The 7,357-nt window shown below is 32.2% G+C and overlaps 1 long non-coding RNA gene across 1 annotated transcript; it reads right to left on the reverse strand.

The window, feature by feature from the left end:
• Nucleotides 1-296: 296 nt before the first annotated feature.
• On the reverse strand, nucleotides 297-2,785 carry LOC138325453 (uncharacterized). The gene is made up of 3 exons (XR_011208784.1): nucleotides 2,703-2,785; nucleotides 2,548-2,618; nucleotides 297-324 (listed from the first exon to the last, which is right to left on the reverse strand). It is a non-coding gene; the product is annotated as an uncharacterized lncRNA (long non-coding RNA).
• Between the last annotated feature and the right edge of the window lie 4,572 nt (nucleotides 2,786-7,357).

Genomic DNA, 7,357 nt, shown 5'->3' on the forward strand with positions numbered 1-7,357 from the left:
TCAACTCTATCAGCTTTTTGTTGTTGCATAAGGTAGTTAATACTATTTCTATGGCTGCTTGTTATTTCAACTAAAGTTCTTATAGAACATAAAGTTTTACATTCTTTCCAACAAAAACTGGCTTTCAATCATCAGACAAATCATTGCATTATTTGAAACATTGTAGTTGATTAATAATTACCAATCAATTTACATGATGAAGTTGATTACATGTAAAGTTATTATCTAGATATAGCACAGGGGGTTTTTATACTTAAATCAGGCAATGTTCAGTTGGATGGATGCATGGTCTTTAGGCTGCAATAATTCTGTTATCTGGCAGAACTGCAACAAAATAATTACATAATTATTAACTTTTAAATACCTAGGTACTCCATGGTAAATGCAGGATATGCAGGCTGTAAATACTAGTGTAGTCTAGCTGTACTCAGTTTGAATTTTACTTTAAATACTGGTGGAGATGGGAGACGTATTAACCTGGTTGATGTTACATAGGGCTGTAACTCATACATTGTCAGTCACCAATACTATGTATGACCTATTGTGATTCATCGATAGTTCTTTTGGCTCTAATGTATAGATACACCTTTTTATATTTATCTGTGAAAAACTGTGCCAAAGGTCTAACTCGGCAGAAGCCATATAACAACTACCCAATTCCGACATGACAATGGAAATACTCTCAATCGACTGAGAGATAATTTGGTGTATGATGCAACATATATCATGTTAAAATTATAATTGTTAAAGTGTATATTTTATAATAGCCAGATTTAAAACACATCAAACACCATGACATTCTCCTAGTAAAATTGTAGGGCTCTAATGGGTAGCTCAAAAACCACACTGCATGTCAAGCACAGAAGTCTTCAGCTTGATTAAGAATGGAAGTTATTTCATAGAAAACAAACTTAACCAGTTTTGGGGAATAGTTTATATCTAACTAACAGCCATTTACTCAATCAGTCTTGGAATATTGATAGATTATTATTTATTGTTAGAAATGTGTTTCACGGGCCATTCAGTCTGTGGTATACATATTACTTTGGTTCTTGAATTGGATTTGGCGCTCTTCTCCAAATTATTGGCATCAACGTGAATCAAACACATTGTATACCACACATATCCGAATGGTGGCTTGTGACACTCAATTTTTTGTGTGGCCATTTCACAGAAACTAGATTGAGCGCAATTCCTTGTCTTTTTAAGTATTATAATCACTAAGATACAGTCATTCCCATACATGTATATGATATTTGCCATATTTAGATACAGAATTTTTAACGAGAACTAGAAGTTTAAAGATGTCCATTGCGACGGAGCATAAATTGATATATGCAGCATTTGAACAATAATTGGTGTTAAACTGTATATATATATATATATATATGTCTAATTAAAACAAAAAATAATATAAAATCATTTATTTTGCCTTTGGTGCATGCACAATCAGTATTTCATTCCAAATATGATATAGTGCCACATATTTTTTTCGGGATGCAATTAATTATTTTTTGTATTCTTAACTGAAAGTAAAATTATAAGCTCAAACTTTTCAATAGTGGTAATGGTGAAAAGTAAGTAACTTTTGTGACAGAAGAAAAATACTAAATCATCTGCTGTTGTTTTTGATAGTGAAAAAATTTAAGGCAGCCAATGAAAGTGAGGTCTGTGTGGGAGATTTGAGTCACTGAAATGTGCTTACAATCATAATTTAGACATAAAAGTGGGTAAATAAATTATCAGTTTATTATGTTAGAAATGCTGAATATTACTGATTTTAATTGCAAATTAACTTGAGGGGTTATGTAATTGTAATGTATCATTTTTAGCATTGAATGTTTTAAAGCCCTCGATCTTCTCAATGAGATTTGCACGATATCGGACATTTGTCAGAAGTCTGTAGTATCATTACAACTTGAAGTCCTACATTTAACTGCAATATAACACAGCATTTTAGCAGATGTATTTCATATTATGATGTCTTTAATATACTGATTATAATGTATACCGACATCTCATACGCTACATGGATAGATATATTAACACTTTTTGTAATGGCACTGTATGATATCTTATCTTGCATATGGCATTTTTTTCATATAATTATACGACATAAATCTATTTCAGTTACACACTCTTTTGTAGGAAATCACTAAAAATAATTCAGTATGAATTCCTACGGATAATCTTAAGATTACACAATCATATCATACAAATAAATATTATTTTCAGCTACTGCAGATAGAAAGTCTTCTGAGTAAAATATTAATCCCATTCTAAAGTCTCCAGTGTTTAAAAAATAAACTTAATATTAAACGAAATTAATGAATCGATACTTGCCTCAAACTGACAGTATATTTGTAGATTGCCCACTAATTCTATGACCACTAATTTTATGACAAAAGCTCAATTTGATCGTAAACGATACCAATGTTATGGGAAAGAACATACAAAAACATATGTGTAAGGCCTATGTAACAGTGTAAATCGCGAAATGTCTACTCAAATAATGAAATTGACCGAAATCAAGCATGTCGAAATTACCATTTTCTAGGGATGTACATATCCACGAACTCTCCGGCTTCGTTCTGCATGATGACTTTGTTGTATATAACCTAAAAGAAACAAAGGAACACATATGGAGTGTACAAAAGACAATTTATTGTATAAAATTCATTCCGATCGTTTCGACATGTTACCTCGCTAACAAATGGCGATTGAAAAAGGAAGCACATGTGTTGTACCACAATGCATCAGTATGGCCAAGGGAGGTAACTCCGACGCATCTATTAGATATAGGTTGCATGCTACTATTCACCGCTCTTAATTTCGTTTCCAATGATAAATAAAATATACAAAAATATACATAGGAAAGGGATATATGATCCGACACCATTGAATTAAATTCATTTATTGGCATGGACTACTTGAGTATTTAATACTGCACTCAAGACTTCAATATGAATCTAATTAATCTTTTAAAAATTTGTTATACAGATGTATGCATTTATTTCCATTTTGAAATGGAGGCCTAGCTATTCTTACATTTTTTGACTATGTATAAATATCTAAATTGGTTTAAGAATGTTTCTTTTTAAATGCAAATATCACCAGATAATATGTATTCATATATTTGCAGTGTTTGCCAATAACTTCCGACAATGGCATTAACATGGATTATCAGTTTCACATTGTTCACTGCACTCTCAGTACAAATTAATTATATTCTGAGTATTTATATGCTCATCTGTAATCTATTCAACCTAATTTTATTATTATTCTCTTTATTTCCTCCAATTTGAAGATAACATAAATAGAATAACATACATGTAATACAATATTCAACATGGCTTAAAGCGAATAGTCGGGCAAGTGACTGTAAAATCGGTAAAAATGGTATTAATATATCCGGTATAATTTCTTATGAATTAGAAAAATAAAACTTTCCGTCAAAATCGCTGTACATGCGAAAGAAAATAATAATATCTATGGGAATCCTAAAAGTCCTCCCGACCGGCTATGAGTGCAGGTCAATCTTAACGCATGCGCAACATCCACCACTCTCCGTAGTAAACAAAACATGGCTACCGTAGTTTTGAACCAAAAGGTTTCCGCCAAAACAACCAACTGACTCACCTAAAATGCGAAAGGAAAGGCAATGGAGCAGCGAAAATCCCAACAACTGACTCGGTAAACATTACGACGCATGGAGAGTGTTAATACAACTTGTTATAGTGAAGAGAACAGTTTCAAACGAGCAAGCGGCTCCGGACCGCTACTGTACGTACTAGGCCTACTACCCGGTACTCCCTGCTCAGCTGATAGTGAGTGAGTCTTCGTATTTTGATCATTATGTAAATAGTCCCTAGCAGTATTTTTTCATAAATGAGTGGTCACATATGGTCACATGTTTCATACCTGTTCCCCAATCGCGTAAAACGTAACCCTGGGGTAAATAGCGGTTCTTTCGTGGGGCCTATTTAGGGGTAATGAATGCCCTGTATATTTATAAAATGTACCGTTGTAATGCATGTACAGTTAGAATGTAACGCTAGTGCATTATCAAGCTAAGATTTGTTTCATTTAATCTATAATATTATGCTACCGGTCAATTCATACAGTTCTGATGTATATATTTATAGATTTTTAATTTGTAAATTTTTGTTCTGTACATGTTCTGGTAGTGTTATACACATACATTGTATATAGGATTTACATTGTAGGTTAATTGGTAGAATTGTATTGTATATATATATGTTCTGATATACACATTTACATATGTACATGTAGGTTTTAGCTTGTTCTTTAGATATATTTGGAGGACACATACAGTATTATTTCTGGTCATAATAATAAATAGTGTTTGTATATTTATTACAACTGTACCTGGTTCATGTGTATATGACAAACTTTACAGAGTTGAAATGTACTGCAGCCATGTATCATTTATAATTATTCAGAATTTTTGTTGGAACTATAGATAATGAATTTTGTATCTTTTTTGAAACAATATTTGATTCTATCAAATGCATCAGTGACACATTCACAACTTTTAAAATGTTTATTTTCTCTAAAATTAAAAAAAAAACTGTAGAATGAACCTACATTATTCATTTATATATATTTTGAAATTGATCATTTCAATTTTTGTTCATATTCAACAGATATAAAAAAATTGTTGGTATTTTTTTTCAGGCACTCATGCATGCATAGTGACATGAATACAGAAAAGTTCATTCCCTTGGACCTTGCTATACAAGTGTATGTATATACATATACATACAATTAGCATCATATGAAGACTGAAGAATGTTGATATGAGTGCTCTTGAAAGTAAACTTTTCCAATATGGACCTAGAAGATCATGAACAGAACATTTAAACAGTATTAATTTATTAAATGTTCCTTTCAACTGTAATCATTAAATAAAATTATGATGCAATACTTTTTCATTGTTTAACTTTGTAGAAATATTTGTTTATATTAGTCCTCTAAATTACTTTTAAAATATAAGGATTTTTTTTACATATAGCAATATAGATACCATTGTCTTAGCATTTCTAAATTCTACTTTACAAGAGAGTTGACTCAACATATAAATAAAACTAGCAAGTTATCTGAAATGTTAAAAATCTTTTTGTCTGAACCAAATTTCACATTTATTGTCTATGTGTAACTTGTACATAGACCATTTATGTATTAATACTGTAGTAACAGTGATTACAAACACATAGACTAAAATGTAGTATGTAGTACTATGTACACCTGTCTTTGATTTGAGTTCTAAACAAAAAAGTGGTACCTATTGGGAAGTTGTGACTTGGGCGGAGGGTGAAATACAGAAGAAATAGCTACACATGGAAAAAAGAAAGATATACAGTACCATATGGATTCAAAGTTGCTCCAAAATCAATGGAGACTAAAATAACAAAAAAAAAAGCCATGTAAACCCCAAATATGCAATGACCAGATCAATGATAAAAGCACCCTTCCACTTCAAGTTATCTGTGAGCTCTATTTCTTCTATATTTCAACCCCCCAGCTCAAGTTACAACTTCCCAACCTCATGATTCTTCTGTCTTTTAGCCCCCCACCCCCAACACACACATACCTGATTGATTGTCATGTTATTTCAGGTTCCTATTTCAGGTATTATTCCTAAAAACCAAAAAGGGTATACAACATGTGTACTCTCAAAGGAGGGGAAACACTTCTTTCAAAAATCAGAATTTACAATTTCATCTTAATTTTGAAATTTTCAATTTAATTATTAATTACTGGACTATATTAAAAACAGTATAGAACCCCTCGGCTACAGACAAAGTACTGTGGTACACATTTCTCTTAATTAAATTACTTTTTCTTCAACTCAATCATCTTTTTCTTCAGAGCACAAAAAAGAAAGAACAGGAAACAACAGAAAAAAGGAAAGTAACATACATGTAGGCCTATATGTTTTACTGGAAATATATATGATGTGTTAATTCTCACAGCATAGGCCTACATGGAATGTGAAGAAAGAATTATAATATTATCAATGTTTTGTTTGAAGAGAAATTTCCATAGTTGTTAATTCTATTAGGCAGCTACATGGAATGTACGTTTACATATATACATTGTTACGATAAATATTACACCATAAAGGTTTCTTTCCACTTCCAGCTGGAACATTTCATGTCATCTCTCTCCAGAACTCAAATATTGTAATTTACAAAAAAAAACCCACGAGATCGGACATAGGTGAAACCCTCTGATTCCTTTACGACTCCGTGGCCGGCTATCTAGAGCCGCGATCAATGAACCCCGGCCAGCAAGGTGAAATCAGTGCTTACCACTACACCACCCGACATCCACTCCGACCGCTGCATATGTATGTACAAGTGCATATGATACAAGGGGTTTCTCATTGAAATTGGTCGCTGCAACATCTCCAAATAACGATTAAGGTAAAACATACTTTAGCCTAACTTTCCGTCATTATGAATTCAATCCACGTGGAAATGATAAGCAATAGTCATGACTGCGCGATGAAAACTGATAATTTTTGAAGTGTTGAATGTGCATGATCGCGATGAGGATGGACGAGACTGAACAGCTTTTATGCGCTTGAATGAATAATTGCGGTAAAATTGATGACAAAATAACTTTGTGTACCTATATTTTTCGAGATACTTTTAATTAACGCTGACTGTGAAATATAGTCCGCTTAACCCTTATATTATTATTATCTGTTAATTTGCCAAAAGAAAAAAAAAATATTAAAAAGCACTAATTTCAATATTAGGTAAAAAAATAACTAAATAACTTATAATATAGGCAGGTTAAGCGACTATGTAGATATATATCGTAAAAATGTTCAATTTGACATGTTATATAATATTTCATCGAGTTATCGTTTTATATATTTACGTTTATTTCCATAAAATTGAAGTTTGCAATTGATTATCGTTGATCGCAGTAAACTTGCTGCCTTCCGCCATTTATGTTTCCGAGTATATAACATGACGTCACAATAGATTAATCCGACGTCATTGTATTAGGGAACTTTTGTTACGCTATTTTTGGGTACGACTCGACGTCAAAAGTGATTATGATGTCACATCTTAAGGGAGTTTCCCTCGATCTATTTTGACACAGGTTACTGTACTCGCGAGAAGTATCTGGATTGAGTCCAGTAACCTCGCGTGCTTTTCGCCGCCGATTTCGGGGTTGATATTGTAGTTGATGAATACTTCTGAGAAACGTATCGGCCAATCAAAATACAATAAGAACACCAGTTATACAATAATGTTAATTAATGCAAACTTTCTTGGTTACTTTAGCGTGTAGGGAAATGAAACATAAACATATAAAC

Source organism: Argopecten irradians, chromosome 6 (assembly GCF_041381155.1).
Source record: "Argopecten irradians isolate NY chromosome 6, Ai_NY, whole genome shotgun sequence".
NCBI lineage: Eukaryota > Metazoa > Mollusca > Bivalvia > Pectinida > Pectinidae > Argopecten > Argopecten irradians.